Genomic DNA, 17,721 nt, shown 5'->3' with positions numbered 1-17,721 from the left:
AGAGGACATGTTCCCCAAGACTAGAGCTTTATCAGAGGCAGGCTGGTCATTTAAATACTTTCCTCTCTGAGGGTTTGCTATCCTATTTCTTTGAAAGCTAACTAAGGTAGAAGGGAATAATTTTTCCCCTATATTTGGCTACAACCAATGTATAAATAGTGGATGAAAGGTGGTATGTGGCAAGAAGTAATTTTTAAGAATTGAATGTGCATAAAGTCTGTAGGTTTTTCCATCCTTCATTCACTTCATTAAATGCAAAGCAAGCAAAGTTTTAAAATAACTTTAATAAGTGTTTAATAGTTCCTGACACATCTGAATGGAAATCACTGTATTATCTTTTCCATGTAGGAGATACTATTAGGCAGCGATTTAAAACTTAATATTTGCAGAATTGTACCTGCCATGAAAATACTCAAACTTTTAAAATTCAGACACCTTTGGAGTGTGGGATTTCAAGTGCCTGATTTTTCAAATATACTTTTTTGTTTTTTGTAAAGGTTTTCAGTCCACTTTGAAACATATATGCATTAGGCTTAAAGGCAAAAGGAAGCAATGAGTGGTAAATTACTAGTGGCTGAAATAAAACAGTGTTTCAGGATCAAAGTGTGGGCCAGCATTAACACAAGCCTTTCTAAATTTTTGAATGTTTTCAATTCTAGAGCTAAAATTGATGCCAGAAGAGTTAGATTATATTTATTTAATTTGCTTCTTTTTATCATCACAAATATACTGAAATACACAGCACATAACACACTGTGCTTGTATTTCCTTGGGATGTCTGTAGTGCTATTCCCAGTGAAAACATGTGAGTCTGAATAAAACTTTGTCTTCGAAAGTATGAACTTGAATATACCTGGTCACCGTGAGAAATTTAAAACAGATTATATTAAACTGTCCAATATGATGTCACTGATTAATAATGATTGATTCTGTAATAACCATGCAAATGTAAACTATTCATTTATTCCAAATACTTATAAATAGGGAGAATGATATCTCATATAATCTGGTGTTAGTTGATATCTCATATAATCTGGTGTTAGTCTATTCACTGCATCATAAAAATTAATTTGTCTAATTAATGACATAAGTTCTTTTATACATGTATAATTCATATTAATTGATAGGTCTGCCTAAAAAGAGTACCTTTTGGAAGAAAAATGATCCTATTAGTACAAGTTTAATCCAAATCAGGGCTGACAAAGCATGGTGCTTTCAAGGCTTATCTCTAGCTTTGTTAATTGTCATAAGCATTCTAAATTGATTATTCTTACATTAACATGGGACATTTCATTCATCAATGCTTTGCTGTAAAGAAAATTTGTCTAATGGATTTGGGTAGCAGTACTAAATAAGTGCATTGGTCCATTTTTCCACTGTAGCTACAGGGGTATTCAAAGCATATTAATTCAGTAATACTGAAAAAATTAACTGCGAAAATATATAGAAATATCATACAAAATTAGATTTCTGACACTGAATAATTTTTGTGATATTTCAATAGTAAATGAGTGTGCACACTAGCACTTTTATTGCTTTTGTATTTCACGGATGCCTTGATAAACAGGCAATGTTAATATTTCTTATGAGCGATGTTGCTTCACCTTCCAGGGCCACAGGGGCACAAAGTGTAGGATAAATTAGTTAAATATGCATTTTAAGGAGCTGCTTGGAGGAACAAAACTTATAATATAGTCAGGATTTATAATGTACAACCTTATAGTTAGCATTTTAATAATTTATTTGCAGATGATCAAATTTACTATTGGTCAATGAAAGAGTTCAGACTGAGATTTCAGTGAAACAAATGAATTTTAATGTTTGTTGCTCTCTCTCTGCCTGTAAAGCTACAGTTCTGCAGTTCTGATTTTTTTAAAAAAATATATTCATAGACACAGAAAATGCAACCTTTACAAATTCATCTGGTTTCTGCACAGAATGGGAGGGATTGACTTTCAAAACCTACACTCCTTTTATAAGTATTGGCTCTGTTGGTGGAATGTACTTTATGTGCACTTTTTATGGTACTCTCATTTCTTTTCCCCATTCACCTGATCTTTGTTTGTCTGGCACTTTCTAGCATTCTGTTAATCACTGGAAGCCACTGTGGAATCAGATCTGTGGCAGTGCCAAGAATTTCAGGAAGCTTTTTATAGTAGTTTGCAATTGAAGGCATGCATCATAAAATGAATGAGGAGGAAGGGAAGATGCTGTCCAATAGAAGTTCAAGGCTTGTTTTCTCCAGCTCTAATCAGGGCATATTTTCCCCTTTGTTGAGCCTATCGTTGAACAGCAATCCATAAAATGAGGCCATGCTTGACCTCCATTGCTTCTGCCATAGTTTAAAAGGATCCATGAAGGAAAGAAAAATGCTTTTCTCAGTTTATATTCCTCTCAGTATTGGTTCAGGGGGAGCAGATGAACAATTCAGTTTAGCCTTGGAGTTTTGAGGTTCACTCAGTGTCTGTATGGGGCTTTGGATTCTCAATACCAAAGCTGGTTCCATGTCTGTGCTGCTTTACCTTGGCTTTCTGATTCCACAGGGCAGGCTGGAGATTGGAGATGTTTTGTTTTGTTTTGTTTTGGCTTTTTTTTTTTTTTTTTTTTTTTTTTTTTTTTTTTTTTTTTGTGTTTCTTATTTCAAATACATAAAAAAGGAGATCTGATATTTTGATCTTTGTATTGTGTAGCCTTCTGTCAGTGAGAGCTACAGATAAAAAAGTGCAGCTGAACAGCTGGCTAGGCTTCTTTCTTTTCTTCAAGCACAGAACTTAGATAAAAGTGAACAGCGATGGTTTGAATTTAGTCCTTTGGGAAAGGATTCTACTCTTACTGATTAATTTTATTCAGGAAGTGCTCTGTTACTCTGTAATAAAACCCTGGGAATTATATTGTAATTGTACAGCATAGGGTGTTCAGTTTGCATCAGGCTAGGAATTAGCATAACCTTAAGCCTGTGTTACTTGCATTTAAACACAGACACTCGGTCTTTATGCAGAAACACAATGGACAGGACCACCCTTTTGCTAGGCTTTTCTGTAATTCTGACTCAGTGCAGAAATAAATAGTACAACTTCAGTTTCATTTGAAATATGTATCCTGGCAGTGTAAATTTGATTCCTGTATAAAAATGCACTTAGAATCCATAAAAAAAACCTCTATGTACTTCTCCTTCCTGAATGCCATCATTTATAAGTATGCTGTCTTCATTTATCACCTTTGGCTTAGATCCAGTCCTGATTTCAAAATTATATATCCTAATAACTGAAGCTAGGATGGATTGCACCTTCAACTTTATATCCATTCCTGTGGTCTAAAAAAAATCCCTTTGTTCCAATCACGACTGGTTTTTCACATCCATTTTTAATCCATATGCCAAGCATTCTCCATAGAGTTCAAATTTCAGTGAAAAAGGAACACTTCCGAAAGTTGTTCAGTTTGGTTTACAGTAGACAATGTTTAGGAAAGACAGAGATATTCCATATCCCAAAACTAAAATATACCAGATGTGCAGCTTTATTGGTTAAAAGCAGATCAGAAAAAAACATATATAATATTCTTTGTTTCCTAAAAGTAATTTAATATTGCTTTCAACAGAGAATATGATACTCTGATTTTATATAGTAAAAATGAGAAAAGTATCTATGATAAAGAAGGAAATGAAAACAAATTACCTGTGTTTAAAATCCAATAAAACTCAACAAATACCTTCATATCTGATATTAGTTGAATACATACTTCCAAGTCATGTAGGAATTAATTATTATTCAACTAGTGTCATTTACCAGTGCCTGCATTTAACAGATTGCTCAGGTTGACATGAAAGTCTGGTAATTTTTATTATTTCATAATGAATGAAACTAACAGGTTTTTACTGGTCATTCAAGGAAGTATTATTGGCTTCCAGTATGCCTCTCATGTGCTCTGAATTGAAGGATAAAAAGCAAGGGGGTAGTTTTTCTCATTAAAACACAACAGTGAAACAAGATACTCTTGTCTTCTTCCTTTACACCACAAGAAGCAGAACACAATATTTCCTCCAAATGCTTTTGTTTGTTAGGGGTTTCCTGTAAGTTTGATTGTTTTAAGAGACAGGAGAAAGGAGGAGGAGTTGAACTTGTTGGAAGATGTTTAATCATCTCATAGTTGTTATCTTGGAAGTGTCTGTAAGACATGTTTTCGCAGGCTGATGGGAAGAGTCTTTTAAGATTCACTCACCTTCATATGTTAGACATCATGGTAATGATTGAAATATGGGACCCTCACAAGCTTAAAATATAAAATCTGCTAGATTGCTTTTCCTTGTGCATCTCTTTCTGCAGTGAGGTCAGGCTGAGTTATCCTCTATATTCTGCAGTCTCGATGTCTTTCATACAAGACACATGTTTAAGCCTATATATTACTGTCCTTAGGTTTCCAGTTGTGACTAGGATTTTGGAGACTGTTAGGTTTTGAATGGTTGGAGTTGGAGTTCTGGGTCAGCTGGATACAACTTTAAAAGTTCAGCCATGAAATTCATGCTGTTAAAGCTTCTGAGGGCAGTATTTAGAGATGTTCATATTTAGGGTTTTATTTTAGTCTTTTGTTTGGTTATAGTACAATAACAGAAACAAATAAGATTAAGGAACCAAAGAAATTCAGCTGATTCTGCCCAAGTCTGGCTCCCTGTTGAATAAAAACTAAAACCCATCCCATAAGGTTTGTGGTCCTGGTGAGTATCTCTGACAAAACCAATTAATTTACTGCGGAAAAATTTCAATTCTGTGTGACATCTGTTTGGCAATATTTGCTAAATCCACACAAAGTTCTCTTCCATAAGCATCTTCAGAAATAGTATTTGCAGGAACATAATTAATATTGACTAAATGAAAAAATCAAATAGGCAGGTACTTTCCAGAAATATATGGGCCTGGTGGATTTCTAGTTTTATCAACCAAAAGGGTGAGGAAAATCCAACTATGGCAGTAGAAGGATGTCATCTTATAATTATCTAAAGGTAAAGGAGGTAATGAGGAGAAGAATTATGACAGAAGAGCTTGTGTGTAGAGAAGAAAACACCAGTAAATTCTGTTCTATGTTCAAGAAGCCTTTGTCTCCAATTTCTCATTTTAACTGTAAAGAAGAGGGAGAAAGCAATAGGAATAGTTAATATCCTGATTTCTGCTCTCCAAATTTAATCCTGAAAGAGAAATCTCAGAAGATGTGTGCATTACTCATGACTCAGAATATCTCTGCTTGTTCCAGCAGTGCAGCTCTCTGTGATGCTTTGGTGTAATAACACTTGACTTGGACTCCTACTAAGGGAGTTTTCCATGTAAGGCCCAGCAACTGCCTTACTCTGTTTTTTTGTTTGGGCTACATTCTTCTGCAAAATCAGTCATCTTCAGGCTGGCGGGGGGGAGTGCCTGAGCAGCCTCATACAGAGGGTATCCCTCCATAACCACATGGTAGCTCTCAGGCTGGGCTCTCTAGACAGAAATACTAACATTTCAGAAATCAAGCAGTGATATCAGTGCAAAGTCACTAACTGGTTGTATAACTGAATTCTATTAAATGGGAGGTGTTCCAATAACCTTTCAAGTTCCAACCAGGTTACTGTTAATGAGTTTCTCAGGGCCAGAAGTCTGGGAATTCTGGAGAACAGGTTCATGCGGATTTTTTTAGTGTTTTTTCTTGCCATGTCATTTCACTCCAACTCTAATTTTGAGCTATCAGAACATAATGAAAACTGCTTGTCAGAAGTATAGCATGACTTGGCAAGAGATGCAACAGTTCTTGTCTACATCAGGTTATTTCTTTAGAATATGACATGCCAATTGCAGTGTGCTGTGTCACACATTAGTGATGCCATGTCTCACTGTACAAGAACTATTATGAGATGCTGCTGTAGATAAAGGGCATTACATGAGCAAATGTTTATGATCATCCAGAAGGAGATAAAAGATTTGCATTATCCAAGGGACCTGTCCCAGCCCTAAATGAAATGCCAACTTCTAATATGTTGATGAAAGCTTGTCTTTCCCATGTTTCCCTTCCTCCCCCATTCCTTTGTAAAGCAATTTCAAAGTAAACAATGGCCTACCACCAAATAAGAGTTTACTAAGAATAAAAATTGAATTTGGTCTGCCTGTTGACAAGCTGATTGATTTGTGAGCTCTTATGACTGAATCCTCTCCTAAATGTGCTCTCATTTATCATGTGTAAGATTGTTTCAGAATCAATACTAGCTTAACACAGAAGCATTTCTGCCCTGGACATTTTGAAAACAACTTGCCTTCTCAATACTGCTGCTAATTTTTTCAGGCAGAATTATCGGAACAGTTTAATTGCACTTTGCAAGTTAGCACATGCTTATACTAGGTTCTGCTTTCAAAGGATGATTTTCAAAGTAACTTCTATATATCATCTTTTTAAGAGAACAAAAATAGATTAAAATTGGATTTTCCTTCCTCTTCTAATGGGGAAATCAGATCGAACTTTCTCTAGTTGTTAAATGTGCCCTTTGAAAACCCATTTTCCAAAAATTGGATTTCTTAAATTAGCTTTTTAACATAATTATTAGCATTCTATTGGAATAAATACCAGAAAGCAGTCTGGGAGTAAGCCTGCTTGAGTGTATGGTCTGCTTCTTCCCCAGCGATGTCAAGGGTTTAAAGTTCCTTTTTTTCAATTAAACACCCATAAATTCAATTTTAAATGATAGAGAAAATTTTTAAAGTCAAATATAGTACAAGGAATGGAGAAAGGGAGACACATGGTAAAAGGTTCAGAGCTCTTCAAGCAGTTTAAGAGTTGTCTCAGCTCTGGTGTGCAGCTCTGGCTGTGCAGATATGGAGCAGGGCAGAGCTTGGCTCCCGGGACAGAGTGTGCCAGCAGCCCGGAGGCACAGGCGGTGCCTGCAGGGAAGAGCAGAGGCAGAATGTGCTGGGTGCCTCCTGCCAGCCAGGAGGGGAGACTGGGTAAAGGAATGCTCGGTGTCAAGTGTCCTCCACCTGTCTTTTGCAGTGTGTGTGGCTTTTTCATCCGTTTTTACCCTTTCAATCTGTACCTGTATAACAAAACCACCAGGCTGTGGAAGAATCAGTTTGGGAAAGAATTGAGAGGTTTGTCCACACTCCAGTTTAACTCTGAAAGAGAAATTTCTCCAGAATCCGTTTGAATTTGGTGTTCTGGAGGGCTTTACCTGCAGACACTCCCACTTGTGCTCTCACTGTCCCACTCCCCGTGTGCTGGTCCCAGTGTTGAGGCTGCTTGGGGTGAGCCAGCAGCCTGCAGGCACTGCACTCTCAGGGGATCCAGGAGACATCCATGCTGTCACTGGGAGCGCTGGATGCAGTTTTGGAAAGGATCTCCTGTATCTTCCAGCCTACAGGAATTTTAGAGGTTCCTACATCATACAAACCTTGTCATAGATGGGTCACACTCAAAGATAGTTCATTTGAACAAAAGGCCTGTGCTTCCCAAGATATAAAAATCCTGATCAAAATTGACTTCTTTGCAAGTGTAACTTTATCCTATGTAAAAGCACATATTTATACTTCATTCAACCACATTTAGCTATCTTTATGCTTCATTATATTGTATTTAATATATAATTATTATTTATTTATAATTATTTATATGCAATTTATTTCCCCAAGGAGAAAAGGAAAATTGTCTTAATTTTTCAGAAAGTGGCTTAGCCTCTATTCAAAACAGTTGACTATTCATACAGCCTTATGTGTTACAATAATGACAGCCTGTAAATATTTCTCTACAGTACTTTGCTGCCTACTAGCATGTTGACTTGCTCACGCAGAAAGTAAATCAGAAATTTTATTTTGAATTATATGATTGCTCAAAAAAGCTTGCAGGTTTTACCTTGATTTTTAGATTTCTTCTGAGGTGGAATGAAATATTCAATTGTGACTGTGTGGTCTGTGTAAGTCTGTGTAAGTGTATGGTCTGTCTTCATTTATATCAAAAGTAGTTTTTCTGTAAACTTAGAGCAAGACATTCTCATAAGATTGATTTAAATTATTTCATAAATACAAATTAAGTTTATGCTATAAATTCAGCATTCTGATGTAAAACAAAAACCTAAAATAGCTGAAGTACTAAAACAGTGGAAGATATTTGCAGGTGGTTAATACTGGACAAAAAATAACAAGTGGAAGCAAAACACAAAAGAAAGGTAAAGAACAAAAGAAGCATTTAAGTTATTATTACTGTAATGTGCATTGTCAATTTGAATTAGATCTGCTGTTCAACTGTTTAAAACCTAAATGTGTTGTAGAGCCAAAGTATAAAATGTTTAAACTTCCAACTTTATGCTAAATATGTACATGAGCAACTATTCTTCTCAAAAGGAATGAGCAGTATTTTTTATGAAATATTTGTAACAACCATAAAGTGCTATTAGGGCTTACCTCAGAGTGGGAGATGATGATAATGTATACATGCAGACAGATAAATGATTCAATTCTTACTTACAAGAACAGCTGACAGTGATTGCTTATGCTCATTTCCTTTGTGCACACTATGTAGACCAGGAAACTCCAGGTTTCATGGCCTTTCATGTTCTCCAGACTAAATCAGTCACTCACATAATAATTATTAATTATTTCATGTTGACAGATTGTTGTACTGGTTTATGACAGTTGAAAGACCATACAAAATAAAAAAAAAAAAATGCAGCAACAGATAAAATGAATTACAGCAGCAGCGATAGCATAAATAATTATCAGTTGTTTGTAAACAACTAGCCAGATAAATTGAGATATTTGTTGTTGAGGCTCCGCTCACTGCACTCCAAAGATTCAGCTGTGTAGATTATGAAGCTGAAGGTACGCAACAAAGGTTTTGGTTCATATTACAGTGGATTTATCCAGGTCATATTTGGGTCTCTACCCTGTATATTAAGAACATATGTGGTTAAACTTTTATTATGCAAGATATACACCAGTCGATTGTGAATTTCTTGTATTGTGCTGACTCCAATGTTTAATTTCAACTTCAGCCCTCTCAGAGCTGTGGTGTTTGGAATATTTCTGATTTTAATCTGAGCTCTTGATCCTGCTGTGCTTTCAAAATGGACTCCTAATCACCTAGCTGAGTTGAACTTTTCATCTGGGGAAGGCTGTGAGGTATCCTAGCCAAAGATCAAATACTCTCAACTGCTGTGCAGTGTGGAAGCGAGCCAAAGTGATCACCAAATGCATTGCAAGGCAGGAAGGGTAGCTGTGATGTTCTTCATATTTTTTCTTGATTTGGAAGCTCCTCCATAGCAGCTGAATTGGGGATATCTGCTGGAAGACATGGCCTGTGTGAACAAGCCATGGTGCAGGGCTCTGCAGAACGAGCACAGAGCTCACACAAGCTGGGGCTGGGAGAGGGAACTGACCCTGCCAGCTTGGCCTTCTCAGACTCTGCCCACCCTGGGCAGGTTCTGCCCCTCCACTGCATTGTCTTCCAACAGAGTTAATAGGTGGAGGAGATGGACAATGACAGTATTTGGTCACTGCTTTAGAGCTGAGAAGATTGGCTTCTGCACTTAATTCATTAACTGGCTGGCTGGGATGATCTGTTCACACTATTGGATGATGTGGGAAGAGCTGGAAATGAAAGAAAATATATTCTTTTTCTTGGTTTGATAAGGCTCATTTCTATTCCTCTTCTTTTAGTCTTTTAAACACAGTGTCATTTTTTATGGGTCCCATGTCAAAATAGGAGTGCTGAGCTCTTGTGATATCCATGCAGTAATACTTGGAAGCAGAGTGCTCTGTTCCGTACTGAAAAGCAACTTTGTGTTTCTGAGAGGTTCAGCTATTACCAACAAGCCACTGATGCTTTTCTGCTTAAGAAGGGTCTACAAAATAAAAATGCTTTGTGTGTGAATCACATGGACATTGCGTTTCGGTATTCAGCATTATTTTTAAGTGAAAGGTTGCTACACAAAATAGTCCTATTAAAAAAAAATCACCATAATATGTCACTATAATCAGGAAGTTTATTCATTTATAAACATATCTTATCTTTAGCATCTCAGTCATATGAAACTGAGTTATTGTTTGTATTATGCAGATGACTCATTTCCCTTTCAAGGATGTGCAAATCATATGTCATATACAGTATCTGACCTTTCTTCTTTCAGTGTCTACAGGCCACCATTTGATTATTCAAAGCAATGCTTACAGTAATGATAACAATGTCAAGAAAAACAGTGCAGGAAAAGAAAAGTCCCTTAAGGATGGCTGATATTAAATGCATGCAGTATTAAAATATTAGAGCAAAAGCAATACTGAGAAAAGTTTAAAATAATAGCAGTAGGAACTACTTGGAAATGAGGAACAGCATGGGAAAATGCAGCGTGGAGCAAAATGTCTAAGGAATCCAACGTTTTTCCAGATGAATTTCATAACATGAAAGGACTGCCTTTGTGAAAATGTAAATTCAGATGGGGAAGCTGTAGCCAGACTCAGCCTCTACTCCTGCAATGTAAATCTGCCCTGGTTTCAGATTGCAAATCAGACAATGTCCCTTCGTGATTTCCCCTCTTGAGCAGACTTCCAGAGTTCTGATCACTTCATGTCAGGGGTTGTGTCTGGGAACACCTTTGAAGGGGTTGGGTAAAGGGTACCCTGGCAGTTAGCTGAGTTTTGCCTTTTTCCAAGGTTTTAACCACAGTCCTTTGCAATGTCATGACACTACCACTTGGCTCTACTCCAAAAATAACACATCAACTTTTTAGGTGTCAAGTCCTGGCAAAGCAAAGATTTTGTACTGGCACAGAACAAGGAACCCCGAAGTCACTTTTCTCTTAGATTTGGTAATGGGCGTGTGCGACAACTGAACAGCAGAATATTCCAATTGTGCACCCATGGGCCTGAAGCTGGAGTCCTGCTGAGGTCTGCACTAGGTGCCAGAAGTTACTGGGACAGTGTGATGCTAAGCCAAGAGGGGAGCCAGCTCAGCCCAGGAGTTCTAGGCATGGCACAAAGGGAGCTGGGAAAGCTCATAACTTTGGCTCTACAAAGCAGCTGCTTTGCCTTCGAGGACAGCCTGGCTGTGCTGGTGACATGGCTGTGTTTACTTGGGGTGGCTTTGGGTGATCTTGGCCTGCTGAGCTCAGAGTGGCCCCACAGGGAGCTGCTGTGAGTGTCTGAGCCCCCATGGCACAGCTGGACACTGACAGTGACATGGCCACCCTACCTGTGGTGACTGCACCTTGTGCACAGCCCTGCTGGGGGTCCTGCTCCTCTCTCTTGTTACAAGTAATGTTTTCCACAGGGTGGGTTTTGTTGTTTGGGGATTTTTTCATGTCTTTTAACTTAATTCCCATTACTGTGACTCATTCTACTTTGATGGAAAATCTGTCCTCTTTTTTGTATAAAATCTGTTTATGACATGTGTCAGGACAGCATATAAACTCCTGCTGATTCCCACCTGTACTTTTAATCTTCTTGGAACTCAAATATTTTATTAGCAATGGATATTCTTGCTATGATTTTGGTGTGGGTGATTTCCCAACTTGCTAATCTTACTATTAAAATTAATATTTAGGTTTTATATCCTTGAAATGGGAATAATGATGTTAGTGATCTCATGTTTATGTCTTTCAGTCACGAAAATGTTCCTATTTAGGCTGTAACAGGCCACACACATGTAATCACAATAAATAGCATCTAATATGTTTACAGTAGTGGAAGGATGAGGTTAACTTCTGTTTTCATATTGATGGACTCAGCTGGACTTGGAGTACTATTGTTTACAATTAGCTACATTTTTGTTGTTGTGCTTTACCCTCAGATTAAATCTTTATTTCATCAACTAACCCTAGGGATTCCCTGTTATAATCAATGTAATAAACAGCATCAGTTGATCAGCCTATAGCTGATGTTCATTTGTAATTAGGCTTGTGTTTAAAGAAGAATAATTTTCTAAATTTTTCGGCAATAATTTTTCTTTATATTTATTTATGAAAGGCAGGATTAAAAGTTGACTACGTCTTGTCTTGTCTCCACATGTCTTTAAAGCAAGGTCATTCAATTGGGACAGCATTTTTCATTGTCTGTTTTAAGCATAATTTTGGCAGGGAAATTGCTAACAGTCAATATAGGCTGAGCACCTAACTACCAAGTACTCATTCAAAAGTCTGCCCAGCTCTTTTGTCAGATGCTTGCTGCAGACACAACTACCCTGTAAGAGCAGAGCATATGGCAAGTGTCAGAAACACCCTTCTAAACAGGGGAAAAGTAGGGGCAAGATGCAGTGGGCCAAGGCACAGATAACAGCCTCCAAGTCAGGTTTTACTTGATGAAAAAAAAATGGCCAGAGGCAGACATCCTGCAGGAATTAAACATAAATCTTGAACTGCTGTTTGCAGAATGCAGGTGACCCCCAAAGCTTTTTGTGTACAGTGAGCAAAGGGACATCTAGTGAAAGTTGTTTAGCAGACAAATTATTAGCTTTACCCATTAAGTTACCTTTCTTTGGCCAATTTTTGCAAATTTGTAAATGCCTGCCTATGCAGCATTAATGTAAATCTGATGAGGTGATCTGTACAGTTCTAATCTTTGATGAAAGAAATCTTGTAATAAATTTTAATCTCCAAAGCAAGACATAAACAAAACCACTTCAGAAAATAAATGGAAAGAATTTTTACAAAGCATTTTCTTGGTTAGTCAAGAGGATCAGCAAGCTCAAAGTGGTCCAAAACTTTGGGTGTGTTTAGTACATATTGTCAGGTTAAGCATATTTTTGATAAAATAGAGTGTGCATCTTAGATTAGAACATTGGTATTTAGGAATAGAATAAAAGGAGAAAGGAGCTGACAAGAAAGCTGATGGATTATTTAGTATGGATGGCTTAAAGCTTTTATCTGTGTGAAACTCAAGACAGCCCTGAGAAGTTGCTCTGGTAGTACAAGTTGTCCAGCTTGCACTGTTAGTACAGTGCTTTATTTTGATCCAGCTTTCACCATGTAGATTTACTCCTTGGAACAAGATTAATTTCCTCTAAAACCACTGCTAATACTCTCAAACCTCCTGCTTATGTGACTGGTTTCCTGCATTTAACTCTGGAAGGAAGTGCTGATCCACCCCTTCTGAGACTTTGGTTAACACTCCTTGCTGCTAGCTCATAGTAGGGCTAGGCAAGCTAAGCTTAAAAAAAAAAATGAACTTTAGTTAATAAAGAAAAATTGAGCAGTGGAAAGGTACAAGGAGGAGATTCATTAATCTGGGTTTTATTGGTAGGTACACAACCTGTAGGATGCAGAAGGATCTTCCTTGTTTGTATGGTTACTCATATGCCTTTTATTCATATCTAGTTTAGACAGAATGTATGTATAGATCAAATACAGATCAAACTGATAAAATAATTTGCAAGTTGCAAAGTCTGTACCAAAGTGTCTTACATAATAATGCTCCTGGCAGAGCAAATTAACCTGCTGCACTGGAACCAGAGGAGGGCTGCTCCCTGAGCTGTGAATGCAGAATAAATACATTTCACTTGAGAGACCTGAGCTTTTCCTATGAGATAGCAATTCTGTGTACTCATATGGTCCCAGAAACCATTCTATTTCTGTATGGCTGATGTTTTAAAATTCATAGATCAGGATCTCCACCAATTCTTCCTAATTCTGTTTCAATCTGTGTAGACATGTGGGAAGGCAGATGCATATATATGTGCATAAATGCACAATGGCAGAGATGCAGTATTTTTGAATCCTAACTATGCATAGAAACACCTTATTATTTCAAATTATTAGCCATTAATTCAAATGAAAAAAAAATATGTTATACAACTGTCGTTATGACCAGAATGTGAAACTCTTTTTTTTTTGTGCTGAGTAGTTTTCATGATGTGACTAGCTGTTGAGAAGTCTGTGTGGGAGGGAGAGATGATGACTTGGGGCAGCCATTCCCCTCCAGTGCCTGGGAAGACACTGGAGCTGCACATGTGAGCAACTGTTCCTGGTGTACTGAAGGGATTCACAAGCTCACCTCCAGTAACAAAGTGCATTTTAATCTGGGCTTGACACTTCAGGAAACTTTTCAGTGAGAATGAATTAATTTATGCCAGATATCCACAGTAGGCCTTGGAGATCTCCTAATCATGTGAGGAGATGTGCCTCTCAATCTGGGAGGTTTAAATAAAAATACTTCAATTTGTGTTCTGGTAACACTTTTATAGCATTAATTTTATAATAAATACAACAGCTGCAGCAAGATTGTTTTTCTTGCTGTAAGGCATAGGAGAGACTGTTTGCCAATATTCTGTATCAAAAAGGTGTCTTCACATCTTGACTTAGCCGTGAATATTTCAGCAGAATCTTTAATAACAGACTTGCATATTATAAGATATTGCATATTTTATGATTCTACTATGTTATCATTTAAAAGGCAAGAAGGAATTGGTTGTCATCATAGGACTATGATTTGCAAAGACTAGTTTCACGGATATATTGTATGTTATTTGGTTTATTATGACTGACTTTTGCTTGACTTAGGTCAGAATCTGTGACCCTCAAACAAACTATATTCCCTTGCTGAACCTTATTAAAGGAATGCAGAAAAGTACATGCTAAATATTGCACTTGATTCACTCTTTACAAAATACATGCTTTTTCCAAGTTTCTGCTTTCATGAATGGGAAGGAAAAAAAATTCATGGGGGAGAGTTCTCTTGGATCTGCAATTTCATCTTTAAATAAAACTCTTTTGCCGTGGCATGTAGGAATTACAAGAGCACCGGCCTGTGTTTTACACTAGGAAGCTTTAAATGGGTGGAACATTGCTTGAAATTAAAAAAAATAACAAGGGTTGTCATGATCGTCAAGAGCATCTTCAGTACTTAATATGCATTTTTTTATTTTTTCCTTATCTTCTATGCTTTCAATTGCTGTATATTTAAATTAGTGTCTCCTGTCTATATGAGGCACAATCATCTGAAACAGTGATGGTGAGCTTTTCTGTCACATAACCAAATCCTCTGCTAGCTGGGAAACAGGGGACATACAAATACCTCGGGAAAGACAGAATGCTGTCACTGGTTTGTACCTGGCTGTTTCCAACAGAGTCTGCTGCACCACTGAAGGACAGTTGGGGTATCAAGTTATGTCCTGAGGTGTCCAGACTCACTTTTACAAATGAAAATGAGCAGCTGCATTCACATGCCACTCTCAGACTTCAAAGTGCTTGGGAGTTGCATAAAGTTTAAAAGTTTAAATTCTGGTTTAGCATATGCAGAATTCCTGTGTATCCTAATCACAGAATGCTCTAAGTAAGGCAGTAAGCACCTGTGTGGGACTTAGTGGCTGGCTGGGGTTAAACACAACAGTAACTTAGAAAAATTATTTTTATACTGCCCTTAGCAGTTGAATTTCGGAAGATGAAATAAGATATGAGCTGGATGTCTGGTGTTGACAAACACTCTACTCATAGGAAGAGCAGAATAAACACTGGCTTGTAGCTTTGTCTCCGAGTTGCATGTCGAACACTAATCATCATAGCCTGGTAATTTCCTAAATCAAAATGGCTTCACAGTCATTAAAGTAATGGAAAATCTTTACAAGAACTTTCACAAAAGGATATGCTACGTGTTAATCAAACTTACGGCAGCTGCTAGAAGGGATTGTCACTTTCTTTTATGATGAAAATCCACATGGGGCCAATTCACAATACTGGCCAAGTTACAGGTGTCATATGTATTAAACATGTAGTTGGCTTAAGATTTAATTAGGATTTTCTTCTCTGATCATAACACTTTAAAGGAAAAATACACTTAGGATTTAATTTTCTTTGAGAGCGGTTATTAATTTGATGTGATTGATGTTAAATGAGAATTAAATCATAAATGTGATTATGCTTGTGGTTGGATGTTGTCTCAGCAGATTGTTTCTGCTTGTCACTTTTGAATGACTGGTGACATGATATGGCATGTTGATTTTTATTATTGCTTAACGATTTCACTTTATCATCATTTGTCAGGAAACTGATTTTTCTCTTAGTCCCATTAATATTGACTCTGTCATAACTAGATTAGGATAGAATTGTTATCTATTGCCCCTATAAACCCTAGGCTAAATTTTACTTCCAGGAAAAAGACAGCATAATAATACAGAGGGGAAAACCAATCAACTGACAAAAATTAAAGCTGGAATGTGAATACAAGCAGATGAGAGTAATTTTTTTCTCCCTGTAATTATGGTGTATATTTCTATTTACTTGGCTACAACAGATTTCAAGGGTGCTTACACCTGAACTGGAAACTCACTTTTCAATGACAGAGTAGGAAGGAAAAAATAGCAAGGTGAGGAATTCAAAGATAGAAGAAGAATGCTGTACCTTTTAAAGATAGTAATTTACAAGTTTGGAGAGGCAGTCAGTTTGATTTTCCTGACAGGAAACAGGCTTTTGGCAAAGGTGGCAGAGAATGAGAGATGATTTTTGTGGATCCCCTCCCCATTTTGGTTCAACATGCATGTACATGAATTGTGGGATTTCTGTCACCTTACAGAATGGACCCTATATCCCTAACACATGGGCTGCCCTCTTTCATCCAGAGAATCTCAAAGGCTGCTTGGTGCATTATGCCCTTTTACAATCAGAGTTGAGCTTGAAGCCTGCAGGTCAATTAGACAAACTTCTGTGGTCTTACTTCAAGCCTTACATTTGTTGCTCATTTGCACTAACCAGTGCTCTTCTCTGGTACTTATTTGATGCCCATTACTGTGATATCTGAGAACAAAGATCATTGAGAACAGATACTATTTCTACCAGAAAACCAAGTTTTGTATTGTTGTAGAAGCAGAAGAATCCTATTAATCCACAAAGCACATCAGAGTACGTCGCACACAATGTAACCCATGTGCACTCTCTACACAAGCCCCAGTTCACCAGATGAGAGAGCTGTGACATAACCCTCAGCCTAAAAAATAAAAGGTAAAAGTTTTTTTGTGGAAAATTTTTAGAATTTGGGAAAAAAAAAAAAACCACAACCAAACAGTTATTTAAAGATGAAGTTTTGCTTTCTAGCTTAAATTTGGGTATAGAAATAAGTATAACCTTGAAAACTGTTGGGATTTTTTTTATTCATGATCCCTGCATTTGTATTAATCTCAAACCTGGTATCTGATTTGTTAGAACTGTCTTTATTATGGAGAATTTCTAGAATTTAGGCATCTCCCTGTTTGATTGATCCACCATCTACTATCAATCTCAGAGCCACACTGAGCAGAATGTGCCATCAATTACAAGTGACACACAGCAGGACAGATGTTGTAGTTTTAGGGCATCCAAGAACCAGTGTACAATAGGATATCATTAAATGAAAAAGGAGTTGATTTTTGTACTGAGAGTGCTAACAATTTTGAATGGCTTTTAAAATATGCTTTTTGGATTCAAGAAATCGGTCAAAAGTAAAGATTTCTTGCAAATACTTCACCTGTTTTTGGCACTAAAATTTCACTTTAAAAGTTCCTTTTCAGTGCTAATATTTAGTAACAAAAATTTAAAAGTGAGAAACTTCAGCAACAAGCAAAGAAGAGCAATACCTCAAGAGCATTAATTGCCTAAATGACTGAATATGACAGATTATGCAAGAATATTTTCCACTAGAGAACCCATTTTCAAACAGTCTTTCAATTTTATACAGTGAGTGTCTGAAATTCATCATCAGTCACATTAGACTGCAGTTCTGTTTTGTTTACAAGATCTGTGACTTCAAATTTACAGAAGTA

Source organism: Vidua macroura, chromosome 11, assembly GCF_024509145.1.
Source record: "Vidua macroura isolate BioBank_ID:100142 chromosome 11, ASM2450914v1, whole genome shotgun sequence".
Lineage (NCBI taxonomy): Eukaryota > Metazoa > Chordata > Aves > Passeriformes > Viduidae > Vidua > Vidua macroura.
Note: the sequence above shows the minus strand (reverse complement) of the source record.